This window comes from Schistocerca cancellata, chromosome 8 (assembly GCF_023864275.1).
Source record: "Schistocerca cancellata isolate TAMUIC-IGC-003103 chromosome 8, iqSchCanc2.1, whole genome shotgun sequence".
NCBI lineage: Eukaryota > Metazoa > Arthropoda > Insecta > Orthoptera > Acrididae > Schistocerca > Schistocerca cancellata.
The window spans coordinates 601,549,088-601,567,358 of NC_064633.1; the positions used below are offsets into that span (position 1 = coordinate 601,549,088).

At 45.9% G+C, this 18,271-nt stretch overlaps 1 protein-coding gene across 1 annotated transcript in view; it reads right to left on the reverse strand.

Moving 5' to 3' along the window:
* LOC126095706 (neurobeachin-like) overlaps positions 1-18,271 on the reverse strand; it is a 794,263-nt gene that overhangs the window by 738,840 nt on the left and 37,152 nt on the right. The gene's annotated exons all lie outside the window — the stretch shown is intronic.

Here is an 18,271-nt window from a genome sequence, read left to right on the forward strand (position 1 = left end):
GCGGCGGGCTACTGTGCTATTATTACTGTTTGGTTTGGACCCGCCTTACTTGGGCGACTCCTTCGCTGCTCTGTTTCCTACCTGGCTGCGGGGCCTGGGGCGACCCCGTGCAGCCGCCGGCGCCGTTCCGCCGTGCAGCGCGAGGTCTGACACAATCGCTCAGCCTCTCGGGCACCTTCCGTGCCGCTTAGTCAGCCCCCCAAGTTGAGTTTGCCTTTCCTTCTGCAACCTTTAGCCGCTTGTTCCTCAGTGCCTCACGTACTGAGACTCTGTCTAGCGCCTCGATGCTTAGGGCCGGTGCAATCCTGTGATATCGAGGACTTACTGCCCTGACGCAAACACCTGTTATTTAACTGTATTTTTTCTATTGAATTCATTCTCTTAGAACGGACCTGTCTTACAGATTGCTGTTCAGAGCCCACTGCTAACATAGTATTCTTTTAATAACAATTTTAAGTTTGTTTTCCTGTTTCGTTTTCTTAAATTCAAAAGCTATTCGGTATTAAATGATTGTTCAACATCTTATATGTCAATTCATTAGTTGTTGCAACTGTCATTCGACACTGCCTCAACTAACAATTTTAAATTTTTGGTGCTCCCTTTAAAAAATGGATTGTGAAGCACATCATTTCAACTTTTTAATGTCATTAACTCTTTTACAATTGTTCGAATTCTTTGCGGCAAATTACCATTTTCCCTTACGATTGTCTCCGTAACAAAAATAAACTCATATCGTGAGAAATGATGAATGATGTCAAAATAATCGGGGCTTAGCCCTGAACGAGGAGTTCCATTCCTTGCCCTATTCCTGAAGATTCCAGGCATAGCGGCTTAAAATCAGTAAAAGACGACTGGAGGGCAAGAGTAGCAGAATAACACACACTCAAACATCACAAAAAATGCTAAATATTTACACACGCTAATGCGAATAAGTTTTCGAATCGCGACGTGCTGTCCACGGTAAACTTGTAGCTGGTGCAGTCTTTAAGTATTTAGATCATAACCTCTTCCAATACCCTCCCTGACAAAAAAAGTAAAGCACCGAAGACGGGAGGGGAGGGAGGAGGGAAGGGGAGGGACCAGGGGAATTTCACGGGCTGAGAAGACATGTGACATTTCATTGATGACAAAGTCGAGTTATATCTACAAATAACTTCGGAGGATGAGCTCACGAATCAGTGTGACGTTGCATCCCTCCTGATGAGGACGCGTGCACTGGTTCTGTTAGGAACGATGTCATGAAGCTATTGTACCTTCTCTTTGGTCCATAAATGTAGCAGATGGTCCATGATATCCTGGATACAGGCAGTAAGTTGGAGTTGACGTCCTACCTGGTGCCACACATGTTCTGCCAGGAACAGATCGGGGGATGTTGTTGGTCACAGGAGCACGATAACATCCCGCTGATAGCTCACTGAGGCATGTGCCACGTGTGGACGGGCAATGTCCCGTTGGAAAACGACACCACGATCCTGTCACATGAGAGGGACCACAAGAAGACGCCAGATGTCCATGAAGTACCGTCGTCCCGCCAGAGTTCTCTCATTCGTACTTGCTGTGACCTGAAGTCGTAACTGACGGTTCCTCGCATCATGACGCCTGGAGCAAAACCACTGTGCCTCTCCAGAAGATTGCCAAATGCCTTACCGCAGTGATAACACTGGTTCCCGTCAGATTACGAAGATACGCGCTGCCTGGCTTGGCTAGGACTTTGATGGACGACAGTTCGGGTCTGCCGAGCGCTATTGGCAAGCGGGATGCACTCAGCCCTCGTCAGGAGAACTGAGCAGCTACTCGACTGAGAAGTAGTGGCTCCCGTAATTAAAAGTAACAACGGCCGGGAGAGCGGTGTGCTGACCATATGACTCTCCACATCCACATACAGTGAGGCCTCTCGGTTGAGGATAGCTCGTCCACACCGTTGGGCTTTCCGGGACCTGTTCGGACGCAGTATCCAAAATTTTCAGACAATGGGTCTCTCCCAATGTCACCTCCATAGTCGCGTCAGTGACCATCTGGGGCGATGCAGCGACAACATTCCAATCGCAGCCGTTCGTGTTAACGACAGACGGCGTTCTTTTCGCGAGAGACTGCCGAGAAAATTTATAGAACCATCATTTCCAACTGACTGCAGAACGATTCAACTGCGGCCAACGTACATTTCCCGTAAGGACCACGTAGCAAAACAAAAGAAATTAGAGCTCGTACGGAGGCATGTACTATATGCGCAAACTGAGTTGACACTCAGCGCGGCAGCTGGTGGTCCAGATTGCTGTACACACCGGTACCTCTAATACCCAGTAGCACGTCCTCATGCACTGATGCATGCCTGTGTTCGTCGTTGCATACTATTCACAAGTTCATCAAGGCACTGTTGGTCCAGATTGTCCCAGTCCTCAACGGCGAATCGGCGTAGATCCTTCAGAGTGGTTGGTGGGTCACGTCGATAAACAGCCCTTTCCAATCTATCCCAGGCATGTTCGATACGGTTCATGTCTGGAGTACATGCTGGCCACTCTAGTCCAACGACCTCGTTATCCTGAAGGAAGTATTTCACAAGATGTGCATGATGGGGGCGCCAATCGTCGTCCATGAATACGAATGCCTCGCCAATATCCTGGCTATACGGTTACACTATCAGTCAGAAGAGGGCATTTACGTATCGTACAGCCGTTACGGCGCCTTCCATGACCAGCAGCGGCGGCGTACGTCGCCCCCACATAACGCCACCCCAAAACAGCAGGGAACCTCCACCTTGCTGCTGTCGCCGGACAGTGTGTCTAAGGCGTTCAGCCGGAACGGGTTGCCTCCAAACACGTCTCCGTCGATTGTCTGGTTGAAGACATATGCGACACTCCTCGGTAAAGAGAACGTGATGCCAATCCTGAGCGGTCCATTCGGCATGTCGTTGGGCCCATCTGTACCGCGTTGCATGCTGTCGTGGTTGCAAAGATGGACCTCGCCATGGACGTCGGGAGTGAATTGCAGCCTATTGCACACAGTTTGATTCGTAACACGACGTCCTGTGGCTGCACGAAAAGCATTATTCAACATGGTGGCATTACTGCCAGGGTTCCTCCGAGCCATAATCCGTAGGTAGCGGTCATCCACTGCAGTAGTAACCCTTGGGCGGCCTGAGCGAGGCATGTCGTCATCAACAGTTCCTGTCTCCCTGTATCTCCTCCACGTCCGAATAATAGCGCTTGGGTTCACTCCGAGACGCCTGGACACTTCCCTTGTTGAGAGCCCTTCCTGGCACAAGGTAACAATGTGGACGCGATCGAACCGCGGTATTGACCGTCTAGGCACGGCTGAACAACAGACAACACGAGCCGTGTACCTCCTTCCTGATGGAACGACTGGAACTGACCGGCTGTTGGACCCCCTCCGTCTAATAGGCGCTGCTCACGCATGTTTGGGCGGGTTTCGTGACAGCTCTCAACAGTGAAAGGGAGTGTGACTGTGATACAATATCCATAGTCAACGTATATCTTCGTGAGTTCTGGGAACCGGGGTGATGCAAAACTTTGTGCATATAGATAGCTCAGTTATTTGTATGCACTATAAATGTTCACTGCACATTTCTGACATCTTCGAAAATGCGATATTCGACTTTGTCCTGATAATATGAAAATGGGTTTCGGCTACAGACAAGTCATCGAATGAATAATAAGTAAAAATTTGCAACTTGGTCTGGTTTTCGTTCTATTGACGAAAAGCCCGTCGTTCCAACGGCGTGGGCTGTGCTTGGTTAAGAAACCTGTGGGGGAAAAAAAGCCAGTTCTGTGGCCAGCAGCCGACAGTTATCCAGCTGGCACCAGAATTATTTTTTTCAGCCGTAGGCGCACTAGTGTGAGGTCCCGAGCAGCTAACAAAACTCCTGAGCAGCGCCACTTAGGGAGCACATTTGGAAGGACCACCAGCTGCCGTCTCGCCTGCGGCCGCGTCTTGTCCACAGGTACACTCCACCATGCTGCGGTGAAGTTTAATGATTTGTTACTTCGGGCACAGTCTAGTAATTATGCTCGGATACGATCGCCGTCTCGGACGTTCGGCGATCGCGAGTATTTCGCGACACTGCGGGGCGACAGCAGCATCAGTCAAAAATGGTTCATATGGCTCTGAGCACTATGGGACTAAACATCTGTCGTCATCAGTCCCCTAGAACTTAGAACTACTTAAACCTAACTAACCTAAGGACATCACACACATCCATGCCCGAGGCAGGATTCGAATCTGCGACCGTAGCAGTCGCGCGGTTCCGGACTGAGCGCCTAGAACCGCTAGACCACCGCGGCCGGCAGCATCAGTCAGCCACGCGGTAAGGTTCACCGAAGTCTGCCATCCCCTTTCTGTTGCCGATCTCATGGTTCACTAGTCTCTCCGAAGCGTTCTCAAGTTAAAGTTGTGTAGGTAATGGTCAATGCGTTTCCTGTGTATAGTTATGCGTATGTTTTTCAAGTCAGTGGCAACTGCCCTATATTAGGAGTACCTTGCTCTGTACTATACGTCTCTGTTTATTTTCAAAATTCTAAATCTTTCATTTATCGGTATTGCGATTAGACCACCTTCCCCAGGATCCATTCAAATCAGTGGCTCCCTTCAAGTAGGGTCTTAGCACATGCCTTCCCCACGGTCTGATGGTGGGGAGAATATTAATATGAGATCCCGAAGGTCTACGAATACAGAGTTATTACAAATGATTGAAGCGATTTCACAGCTCTACAATAACTTTATTATTTGAGATATTTTCACAATGCTTTGCACACACATACAAAAACTCAAAAAGCTTTTTTTAGGCATTCACGAATGTTCGATATGTGCCCCTTTAGTGATTCGGCAGACATCAAGCCGATAATCAAGTTCCTCCCACACTCGGCGCAGCATGTCCCCATCAATGAGTTCCAAAGCATTGTTGATGCGAGCTCGCAGTTCTGGCACGTTTCTTGGTAGAGGAGGTTTAAACACTGAATCTTAACCCCACAGAAAGAAATCGCATGGGGTTAAGTCGGGAGAGCGTGGAGGTCATGACGTGAATTGCTGATCATGATCTCCACCACGACCGATCCATCGGTTTTCCAATCTCCTGTTTAAGAAATGCCGAACATCATGATGGAAGTGCGGTGGAGCACCATCCTGTTGAAAGATGAAGTCGGCGGTGTCGGTCTCCAGTTGTGGCACGAGCCAATTTTCCAGCATGTCCAGATACACGTATCCTGTAACGTTTTTTTCGCAGAAGAAAAAGGGGCCGTAAACTTTAAACCGTGACATTGTACAAAACACGTTAACTTTTGGTGAATTGCGAATTTGCTGCACGAATGCGTGAGGATTCTCTACCGCCCATACTCGCACAATGTGTCTCTTCACTTCACCATAAAGAAAAAATATTGCTTCATCACTGAAAACAAGTTTCGCACTGAACGCATCCGCTTCCATGAGCTGTTGCAACCGCGCCGAAAATTCAAAGCGTTTGACTTTGTCATCGGGTGTCAGGGCTTGTAGCAATTGTAAACGGTAAGGCTTCTGCTTTAGCCTTTTCCGTAAGATTTTCCAAACCGTCGGCTGTGGTACGTTTAGCTTCCCGCTTGCTTTATTCGTCGACTTCCGCGGGCTACGCGTAAACTTGCCCGCACGCGTTCAACCGTTTCTTCCCTCACTGCAGGCCGACCCGTTGATTTCCCCTTACAGAGGCATCCAGAAGCTTTAAACTGCGCATACCATCGCCGAATGGAGTTAGCAGTTGGTGGATCTTTGTTGAACTTCGTCCTGAAGTGTCGTTGCACTGTTATGACTGACTGATGTGAGTGCATTTCAAGCACGACGTACGCTTTCTCGGCTCCTGTCGCCATTTGGTCTCACAGCGCTCTCGAGCGCTCTGGCGGCAGAAACCTGAAGTGCGGCTTCAGCCGAACAAAACTTTATGAGTTTTTCTACGTATCTGTAGTGTGTCGTGACCATATGTCAATGAATGGAGCTACAGTGAATTTATGAAATCGCTTCAATCATTCGTAATAGCCCTGTATTTATATCGCTCGCTATATGGGGCAAGCTCTTTTCATTTAGACTGCCTAGGACACGAGAACTATGGCAGGCAGCTTAGGGGAGGTAGCGCAAGTGGGACGCGACCCTTTATCACGACGCGCGTGCTGTTGAGAACACAGCCGGACGGGCGGCTTGCACTGAGCATCGGCAGCCATCGCACAGCGTGACACTGGCCACAGTGTGTACGGGCGGCGCTCCCCGCGCTGTCACTTGTGCCGCGCGGCTGCCTTTCGCTTCACGCGCCGCGGCACACGAATGCAGACAGCCCGCCACAGATAGCGGCCGTGTGCCCGCACAGTGGCCAGCCTACGCTGCCCCTGCGCACAGCTGGCGACCGTGCCAGGACAGCAGACTTCTGTTGGCGACCCTCCGCACCGCTTCTATTAGGTTGGCAGGCTGCAAATACTGGCTAGTCTCGCACTGCACGCCCCACTGACGTAATGCTCATTGTCGTCACCACCAGCTAATACCCACACGACGCGCCGGTAGCACAGCGAGCCAGCAACACACTGGGTTGCTGGTCCCTGGAAGCTTTGTGATGTCGCCTGTACTGCTTCCCATACCAACTTGGCACCTTGTACCACAGTCCGCAGTCCATATAGTACGTTCCTCAACCATATTCATGTCTCTACATTACAAAGTGTAATACAAGCTTTTGCAATACAGCAACATTTATTTTAAATTTTGGAATACTCCTTCTGTAACACTAACTGCGCGACTTTACTTAAGTGTCTTACTGTAAATGGGCAGATAAATCGTCCTGCATTTCGATATGGCTTCCAAATGTTTGACGTACAGTCTTTCACTCAAGTCGTGTTTGCCCAAAATAAGGCAGTGTCACATGGGACAAGAAGTACACTATAGTGACTGAGTTCCTGATATTTAAGGTCTCGTGATACTGAAAGAATGTAGAAGGCAATGGAAACCACTGCATTAAAGACACGTAACGTGTATCCACAGGACATGTGGCCTGTAATTGAAGAAGTGTCATGATGATTTCTCCATTGGCAAAAGATTTCGGAATAGTCCCACATTCGGATCTCCAGGAGGGGACTGCCAAGGGGGAGATTACCATGAGAAAAAGATTGAATAATCAACGAAAGGATAACGTTCTACGACTCGGGGCGTGGAATGTCAGAAGCTTGAACGTGGTAGGGAACTAGAAAATCTGAAAAGGGAAATGCAAAGGCCCAATCTAGATATAGTAGGGGTCAGTGAAGTGAAGTGGAAGGAAGACAAGGATTTCTGATCAGATGAGTATCGGGTAATATCAACAGCAGCAGAAAATGGTATAACAGGTGTAGGATTCGTTATGAATAGGAAGGTAGGGCAGAGGGTGTGTTACTGTTAACAGTTCAGTGACCGGGTTGTTCTAATCAGAATCGACAGCAGACCAACACCGACAACGATAGTTCAGGTATACATGCCGACGTCGCAAGCTGAAGATGAACAGATAGAGAAAGTGTATGAGGATATTGAAAGGGTAATGCAGTATGTAAAGGGGGACGAAAATCTAATAGTCATGGCCGACTGGAATGCAGTTGTAGGGGAAGGAGTAGAAGAAAAGGTTACAGGAGAATATGGGCTTGGAACTAGGAATGAAAGAGGAGAAAGACTAATTGAGTTCTGTAACAAGTTTCAGCTAGTAATAGCGAATACCCTGTTCAAGAATCACAAGAGGAGGAGGTATACTTGGAAAAGGCCGGGAGATACGGGAAGATTTCAATTAGATTACATCATGGTCAGACAGAGATTCCGAAATCAGATACTGGATTGTAAGGCGTACCCAGGAGCAGATATAGACTCAGATCACAATATAGTAGTGATGAAGAGTAGGCTGAAGTTCGACACATTAGTCAGGAAGAATCAATACGCAAAGAAGTGGGATACGGAAGTACTAAGGAATGACGAGATACGTTTGAAGTTCTCTAACGCTATGGATACAGCAATAAGGAATAGCGCAGTAGGCAGTACAGTTGAAGAGGAATGGACATCTCTAAAAAGGGCCATCACAGAAGTTGGGAAGGAAAACATAGGTACAAAGAAGGTAGCTGCGAAGAAACCATGGGTAACAGAAGAAATACTTCAGTTGATTGATGAAAGGAGGAAGTACAAACATGTTCCGGGAAAATCAGCAATACAGAAATACAAGTCGCTCAGGAATGAAATAAATAGGAAGTGCAGGGAAGCTAAGACGAAATGACTCCAGGGAAAATGTGAAGACATCGAAAAAGATATGATTGTCGGAAGGACAGACTCAGCATACAGGAAAGTCAAAACAACCTTTGGTGACATTAAAAGCAACGGTGGTAACATTAAGAGTGCAACGGGAATTCCACTGTTAAATGCAGAGGAGAGAGCAGATAGGTGGAAAGAATACATTGAAAGCCTCTATGAGAGTGAAGATTTGTCTGATGTGATAGAAGAAGAAACAGGAGTCGATTTAGAAGAGATAGGGGATCCAGTATTAGAATCGGAATTTAAAAGAGCTTTGGAGGACTTACGGTCAAATAAGGCAGAAGGGATAGATAACATTCCATCAGAATTTCTAAAATCATTGGGGGAAGTGGCAACAAAACGACTATTCACGTTGGTGTGTAGAATATATGAGTCTGGCGATATACCATCTGACTTTCGGAAAAGCATCATCCACACAATTCCGAAGACGGTAAGAGCTGACAAGTGCGAGAATTATCGCACAATCAGCTTAACAGCTCATGCATCGAAGCTGCGTACAAGAATAATATACAGAAGAATGGAAAAGAAAATTGAGAATGTTGTAGGTGACGATCAGTTTGGCTTTAGGAAAAGTAAAGGGACGAGAGAGGCAATTCTGACGTTACGGCTAATAATGGAAGCAAGGCTAAAGAAATATCAAGACACTTTCATAGGATTTGTCGACCTGGAAAAAGCGTTCGACAATATAAAATGGTGCAAGCTGTTCGAGATTCTGAAAAAAGTAGGGGTAAGCTATAGGGAGAGACGGGTCATATACAATATGTACAACAACCAAGAGGGAATAATAAGAATGGACGATCAAGAACGAAGTGCTTGTATTAAGAAGGGTGTAAGACAAGGCTGTAGCCTTTCGCCCCTACTCTTCAATCTGTACATCGAGGAAGCAATGATGGAAATAAAAGAAAGGTTCAGGAGTGGAATTAAAATACAAGGTGAAAGGATATCAACGATACGATTCGCTGATGACATTGCTATCCTGAGTGAAAGTGAAGAGGAATTAAATGATCCGCTGAACGGAATGAAGAGTCTAATGAGTAAACAGTATGGTTTGAGGGTAATTGAGAGAAAGACGAAAGTAATGAGAAGTAGTAGAAATGAGAACAGCGAGAAACTTAACATCAGGATTGATGGTCACGAAGTCAATGAAGTTAAGGAATTCTGCTACCTAGGCAGTAAAATAACCAATGACGGACGGAGCAAGGAGGACATCAAAAGCAGACTCGCTATGGCAAAAAAGGCATTTCTGGCCAAGAGAAGTCTACTAATATCAAATACCGGCCTTAATTTGAGGAAGAAATTTCTGAGGATGTACGTCTGGAGTACAGCATTGTATGGTAGTGAAACATGGACTGTGGGAAAACCGGAACAGAAGAGAATCGAAGCATTTGAGATGTGGTGCTATAGACGAATGTTGAAAATTAGGTGGACTGATAAGGTAAGTAATGAGGAGGTTCTACGCAGAATCGGAGAGGAATGGAATATGTGGAAAACACTGATAAGGAGAAGGGACAGGATGATAGGACATCTGCTAAGACATGAGGGAATGACTTCCATGGTACTAGAGGGAGCTGTAGAGGGCAAAAACTGTAGAGGTAGACAGAGATTGGAATACGTCAAGCAAATAATTGAGGACGTAGGTTGCAAGTGCTACTCTGAGATGAAGAGGTTAGCACAGGAAAGGAAATCGTGGCGGGCCACATCACTGGCTGGTGTCAGTAGACTGATGATTAAAAAAAAAAAAAAGATACTGAAAACGGCTGCAACAAATATGTAGCATCCTGCAAATACCTCCCAATCCAACTACAAATTTTGGTCTCCCTCTTGGACGGAATTTATTGAGCAACATGTGGATGGCAATATTGTATGCACCACTTAGTAGAAAAGCTCTCGTTCCTATTCATGGCTAGAATCATTTTCTTCCTCAGAGATGCAATTTAAGTATATGAAATATTCAAGCTTATTCTGCGATCTGGTCTGAAATGACATTGTAATTAACACGAGTTTCGCTCTCATACTGACGTAACTCTCGTTACCAGATGCACCACTTTTGAATTTGTTTGACCATTTTTTGCACTGCCAGAGGCCAAGTGCTCTGTGGGTCTGCAGCGCGAGACTCTGAATACGAATAAATGGTTTCAGCTTTAAGTTCGTCATTTGCAATTATGTGATCTACAGCCGTTGTCTTGTGTCTGGCACATATTGCAGAAGCAGTCTCTTAAGTGACCAATTATGATTGTGGAACACGTTCTCGAGTTACCGTCAAACCACTTTTATCGCTGAAGATTTCTCTCAGTTAAGAACGACGTGCTATATTATGTTTACAAAGGAGTCTTCAGTCCAGTTACAAAGCTGGACTATATGTTCGTATTGTGTTTATTATTACTATATTAGTGTGGAAATTATTACTAATCTTTAGTTTTTTGTGTTACCGGAAGGAAAAGTACCTACAGCAACCCAGTTTCTATTAGCTTATCTATCGTCGATGGATAAACTCCATTCCCCATCGACATGAACTGTTAAGAGCGTATATGAAACGACTTTCGACGTAGAAAGCCACTGTCCAATAAAATGAGTGTCTGGAGATATTAACATTACCGGAAATGTTATGGCGAAAGTACCTAGGCTTTAAAACATATCCCCAAGATTAGAAAAAGTCATTTACCTTCAGCCCCGCGGCAGACCAGATAATGATAAAATCGATTAAAAACTACGCATCAAGAGAAGTCAGACCCCGAGCAGGCTCCTACGGTCCCCGATGGTTCCGCAGTGCCAAGAATACGACGACCTCGGCGGCTGGAGCACCTTACGTAATCTGGCGCGCTATCGGAAAACATTTACTGTTATCGTGGGGACCAAAAAACCGGCTACATCTCCAGGTGAATCACGTTTCCTGCTCCACGTTCAATGAATTCTGGAGGTTGTAACAGGAAGGGGTTCCAGCAAACCTCTACAACTACGAGGACTGCTTGCGTAAAGCAGAAATTCCGGGTTGGACTCCTGGACCAACACAAATTATCTGTTGTCATTACACATTCACCACACTGCAGTTTCAGCGTGTCTAAACGATCAGCGCTGATACCATACCATGTCATTCCATCTATACTGATTTCAACGCGATCGATTCACAGGTTACATTTCAGCGCAACTAATACATTTAAATACCTATTGTAACATTTGCAATTAGTCATGTTATTCACTTTATTAACTGAAGCAGTACCTTCTAACCTCTAGTTCAGACACGGTCCACCCCCCCCCCCCCCGAAATACCTCGCGGTGTGGCGTTTGGCGTTTTTGAAGTCCCACCGGTTAATTGGACTCCTAGTTCTCGCACCCATCCAATACGCTCAACGACTTCGACTTCACAGCGATTGGCTAACTTTACTTATACTATCCGATCATAAGTATCCGGACAGTTCCATGTAATGCGGGGCTGACCGAAGCCGGCATTATAAAAGGAGGTGCAGGGAGTGCTGTGTTGTAAGAGAAGCAGTGACAGCAGACTGTGTCGGCAGGAGGCTCAGTGGCTTGGAATGTGGACCAGTCACCTGACGTCACCTCAGTAACAAATCCATCAGCGACATTTCAACCCCGATAAAGCTGCCGCATCAACTGCTGGTGATGTGGTTGTGAAGTGGAAACGCGAAGGAACATCCATCACTAAACCAAGACCAGGCAGACTCCATTTACTGACGGACAGGAACCGTCGAACATGGCGGATTTTTGTTGTAAAAAAATCACACATGAAACCAGCGGAACGATTCACTCCTGAGTTCCAAGGTGCTACCAGCACTCTCGGTAGCGCAATAACTGTGCTCAGGGAGTTACAGAGAATGAGTCCCAATGGTAGAGCAGTTCCTTTTTTTTTTTTTTTTTTTTGCCAAATTATACATCTGTTGCCTGATGTTTTAAAACAAGTCATACATCTTACAATTTTCGTTTTTCATCTTTTTACAGTTTTCTTTTCTTTTGTTTTATCTACAATGTTTACAAAGAATAATACTTTACAAAAAAAAAAAAACAATAATTTAAGGTTGAAATGTAAATAAAATTTTCTTGTTTTCTAGGAAGCATATAAACAGATGATAGGACAGAGGAGAGATTTGTTGGTAGATTTCCTCAATGCTGCACCGGCCGCACTTTCAAATACGCCGCCGTGTTTCCTAGAGCCGCTGCCAATCAGATGCAAGCACCCCCTGTGCAGAGCTCCAGCGGGGGGTCTACTTAAGTTCGAACATTCACACACAGGCCACATTTTGTGCGCTTGTCAGTTGAATATTATTTTCAGACTTTCATAGTGACTAGGGTTCGACATCTGAACAGATATTGTACTGGTGAGTGACAGATTCAGAAATGTTCTGCATCTGTATATATTTCTACATAAAAAGCCACTATAACCAGCTGACGCTCCAATTGCAGCAACAAAGTTATGTATTGTTTTTACTGTTTAGATGTAGAATAAATTAATATCCGAATTCTCTGTTCACGAATGGCACATGTTTCCCGCTCCTGTATCTACTAAAGAACCACACAGCGTGCAAGAAAGTTGTAACACTCATAAGCCAAACATTTCCATAAGCAATGCTAAGTGGCGCTTGACGTGATGTTGTGAACGATGCCACTGGACAGTGGGTGATTGGAAACGAATGATTTGGAATCACGGTATACACTGTGCCAATCCAGCTAAAGCGTTTGGGTGTCGGAGGATGCGAGGAGAACGTTTCCTGCCATCACGTGTAATGCCAACACAGAGGAACGTAAGAGGTGGTGTTACGCTATGAAGATGTCTTTCGAGCTGTGTGGTCCCATTTCTGCGCTTAACAAAACGCTAAATGAGGAAAGACATAAAACACTTTACAGCTTGTGTACTGAGTATAGTAGACGAACACTTGGGAGATGATGACTGTACCAGCATGAGAGTGTACCATCATCTGTGAGGCAATAGTTTGTGGGGCCACAACATTCCTGAAATGAACTTGCCTGATCTGAACCCAATGGAACACCTTTGGGATGAGTTAGAATGTTGACTTCGCTTCAGACACCATCGTCCAACGCGTATGCCTTCTCTGGTTTCGACTCCTGGGGAAAAATGGGCTACGGTTCATCCGCAGAAACTACGGTACCTAACTGAACGTGAATCCAAGACAGTTCAAGCCGTCATAAAGGTGAAGGATGGACGCAGCCAGTATTAATGTAGGCCTACAGAAAATGATGGCCCCATTTTCAAAAATTCGGATGTATTTAAGTACAAATACAAGATGAACAAGTTTTATACCATATTCCAAAGTTTTTGGTTGGCGGCGGCGGGCGGACGGTGGTGGTTTCAGAAGCGGCCGGTAGAGTTCGCGCGGCAATACGGCCGTCATTTCGTGCCACTGTCAGTTGTGAGTGAGATGGTGACTGTTGAGCACCAGGTTTCCTGCGTTCTTGAGTTCGCGAGAAGTGAGTCGCAAATTGCAGTGCAGCGGGCGTTTCGTACCATATTCGGTATTCAACCATCAACTCGCGAAAGCATTAGCCGTTGGTTTAAGTAATTTAAACAGACTGGGAGTGCGTGCAAAGGAAAGAGCACTGGCCGACCACCCGTGTCAGAGGACGATGTCCGACGGATTCAAGAAAGTTTTGTGCACGCAGCCCCTGTAACTCTACCAATAGAGCCAGTCGAAAACTTGGAATACCCCAACCAACTGTACGGAAAGTTGTGAGACGCCGTTTGCTGTGCAAGCCCTACCGATTACAACTTGTGGAGGCTTTCAACCGCAATGACAGAGAGAAGCGTTTCCCATAATGTGCTTGTGTGCTAGCAAAGATGGAGGATGACGCATTTCTACAGCGTATAATTTTTAGCGATGAAGCGACGTTCTGCCTTAGTGGAAAAGTCAAGAAAAACAATATTCGCTTATGGGGTTAGGAAAAATTCACATTCACCACGGCAACACGAAAGAGACCCACTGAAGATCAACGTGGTCTGTGCCGTATCCCGTACAAAGGTTTTTATGGACCATTTTTCTATGCGGAAAGAGCTGTAACGGGAATCACGTACCTGGACATGTTGTAACAATGGCTGTTCCCTCAAGTTATGGAAGATTCGCAGGGCTTCATTTTCCAACAGGATGGAGCTCCGCCCCATTGGCACCGTGATGTACGAGGCTTTTTGAATGACTCCCTCGGTCGCAGGGGACTGGCTCTGTTCTCCTGATCTCACACCCTGCGACTATTTCTTATGGGGTTGTGTGAAGGTAGCTGTCTGCGTCCCGCCTCTACCAACCACTCTGAACGATCTGCCGAGCCGGACCACTGCTGCCGTGCTCTCGGTAACAGCAGACACGCTACCACGTCGATGTTTGCCGTGCAGGCAACGGTGGCCAGATAGAACATTCATAATATTAATCACATTTCTAATTATTAAATAATTATCAAAATTAATTAATTAAAAATTATTAAATTCATTAAACTGATATCAAATATTATGAAAAAAACTTCGCAACTTCCTCTATTCATTGGCATAAAGCTTATTTATTCTTGATTTGTACTTGAATAAATACGAAGTTTTGAAAATGGGTACACCATTTAGAATAACCCTGTACAATAATAGATGTCCAAATACTTTTGGTCAGATGGAGTATGTTTTAATTTCTATTTCACCCAGGTTTTTCCTCTCAGTAGTACTGAGTGAGTTTCAGTACGTCCACGCGTCGTAAAGATCTGTGGTGCTCAGACAGTCTCGGCAACTGCCATACATTTTAATACAGCGGCCCGAATAATAAATGGGACGCTACGTGCCCGTGTGGAAGGAAGGCAGAATAGTGGGAAAGCGGGGATGACGGGGCAGCCAGATCGGAGAATATTTCAGGTGCAGTTTACGCGAGCGGCGCGTGATGTGGCCGGCAGATAGGGGCGCAGTTACAGATGGTAATACGTTTCTCAGCCCTTCCCCCTATCTGGCACCGGGACAGCGAGAGAGAACTCCCGCGAATAAATCAGTGCCCGCACCAGGATTCCAGGAAAAAATGGAAGATGAATGTCACAGTCCCAGGAATATACGTGCGGCGGCGGAGCAGGGGCGCCCGTGCGCTGAGAGAGCCGCGGAATATTTCATGGCAGAGGGGACGGAAAAAAAAACTAAGCCTTTCTCCACAAACGAGGTTAAAGAAACCATTTGGGTCGCTGTCGTGGTAACTGCAAGTTTCCGCTCAGACATTCGTGTCATAAATACTGTACTGAGCTGCGACTAGCTGTTGCGTACACGACTGTTAAGTACTTTCCGTACAAGAATGCGAAGTAGTACAGTTACACAGCCAACGACTCGAGCTGAGAGTTTCGTGTATTACGTCACACACCCAACAGGAGCATCAAGAACACTGCGACAATAACTATTCTACGAAAATCGACGGCAGTTACGAAGTGCAGTTGAATAATGAGCCTTGAAATAGAAGAAAGGGGGCAAAATAGAAAGCAGATTCTTCCTATTACGGTAACCGAACCGTGTATAAAAAAATGCGGCAGCAATTAGTTCCTGTAGCTACGCAGTAGGTCAGTATTTTACGTGACGAATGACAAGTCCGCATCTTTGCGAATGACGTAGCCTTTCCGACAGAGTTACGACCACCAGAAGGGAAAGACGGGTTTCACATATAGCTCAGCGCAACATTTCCGAAAAAGACGAGAAACGAAGAGTTGCATACGGATAAGAAGGTCAGAGTAAGTCGAAGCGTTAGGCTTTTCCACTGGCAAATCTTTACATAATGTCCACTCCCCATCTTTATCAGTCTTCTGCAGTAGTTTTTATCATTATAACTACTTCGCAGTTTCCCTTTCTTCAACATCTTGTTGTACTTTCTCCTTCCTTTTCTTCTTTTTTCTTCCTTTCACTGTATCTTTCAATGGATCTTTTTAGTAAACATAACTTCGGTAGACTCCTCGTCAGTTCTATTCTGTTGTTATTTACTGAAATATTTGCCCTTCATCAGCAACAATTTTATTACTTTCTCATTACTGACTCCTTCCGCCCAGGTTACTCTTTCTAATTTTCTAGACACTGATGTCACAAAGGCTGTGAACCGTTTTATTCCTGTCTTCCTGTTTTCCTTACTGTACCTATCTCTGACCCACTCAAATCCAAACTTCACAAGAAAGACATGACCGGTACCTTTCTGTTGTGTGTTCAGCTTACAATACAGTAGCTTTTTCTTTACATTCGTCAATGTTTCGCCTCCATAATTCTGGCGTTTATCTTTTTGTTGTGTGTCTTGTTCCCTATACACATATTGCACATATCTCCTCCTCCTACCTCTCTGTGTAACCTCTTCCTCCCCCCCTTCTCTCAGTCATTCTCATCGTCCTATCTTAATCTTTCTATCTCCTCCTGTCCACTCTCTCCCCACTCCCTCTGCCCATATTCTACTCCCCCTCTCTCTGTGCATCACCTCCTCCCCTCTTTGTCTACCCATCTCCTCCTGCCCCCTGCTCTGTCTGACCATCTCCTCCTCCTCCCATCATTTCTCTGTCCACCTCATCCTCCCCCCCCCCCTCACTATACATCTCTCAGCAGTGCCTATCCTACTGCGTAATGGTGCCCATCAGCATGTCCAGCCCCTGCGAGGCACGCCAATACTGCCTGCACAACACACTTCACCCAGCCCTCCTTCGGCCCCCCCCGGCCCTCTCTCACTCTCCCTAACCGATCCTACCCAATCTCCTCCTCGTACTCTCTCTGTCCAACTTCCCCTCTCCTTTCCTGTGTATGTGTTCAACACACATTGCACACATTTCCTTTTCTCCCCTCTGCATGTACATTTCTTCCTCCATCTCTCTATCCAACTCATCCTCCCACCTCTATTCGTCCGCCTACTGCCCCCATTTTCTCCATATCTTCATCTTCTACTTCTCTTCTCTCTGTTTATCTCTTCTGCTCCCCTCTCTGACTACATCTTCCTCTTCCTCTCTATGTCCAAACTCCTATCCTTCTCTCTGTACACACCCTCCTTCCCCTCTCTCTCCCCTCGTCACCTCTCTCCCTGCCCATCTCCTCTGTCCCCTCTTCCTGTCCATCTTCTCCTGCCTACTCTCCCAATCCTTCTCATTCCACACCCTCTCTGTCTGTCAATTTCCTCCTGCTGGCTCCAAATGCCAGTTCTGTATGTTTTCACAATAGTGTTCCTCAAAAAGAAAGTCGCTTCTCTCCAGGAATCCACATTAGAGTTCACAAACCATCTCTGTAATAGTGGCATGTTAATAGAACCTAGTGGTAACAAACCAACCCAACAATGGGTGTCACCAGTGTCCTTTATGTGGTCTCCTTTATGTACGAGTTACACTTTCTGGACATTCTCCCAACAGACCAAAGTTGATCATTCACCTGTGCTACAACTGACTTTACAAGCTCTTCTGATTTCTTGTGCTGGTTTTGCAACGTTATGCCAAGACATTTAATCGACATGACTATCAAGCAGCATACTATTAACGCTGTATTTGAATATTATCGGATTGTTTTTCCCACTCAATTGCATTAACTTACATTTTTCGACACTTAGAGCAAGTTGTCATTCATCAAAACAACTAGAAATTTTATGCATGTCATCCTGTACTATACAATCACTCGACGACAATATTTTCCCATGCACCACCTTTTACATCGGATCATTTAGGTATATGGAGAACCAGAGCTGTGCTGTCACACTTCCGCCAGGTGCGCCGGACGATACCCTCGTCTCTGATGAACACCTCGCCGTCCAGGACATCTTAATGATTTTCATTACTTACAAAGCCCTCAAGCCATTCACATATCTGGGAACCCTCTCTGTATACTCCTACTTCATTAACAGTTTGTTAGGGGACACTGTATCAAATGCTTTCAGGAAATACAGGAATACAGAATCTGGCTGTTGTCCTTCACCACGGTTCGCAGAATGTCGTGTGAGGAAAGGGCAAGCTGAGTTTTTGCACGGGCGATGGTTTCCACATCCTTGCTGATTTCCGTCTCGAGGAAATGTAT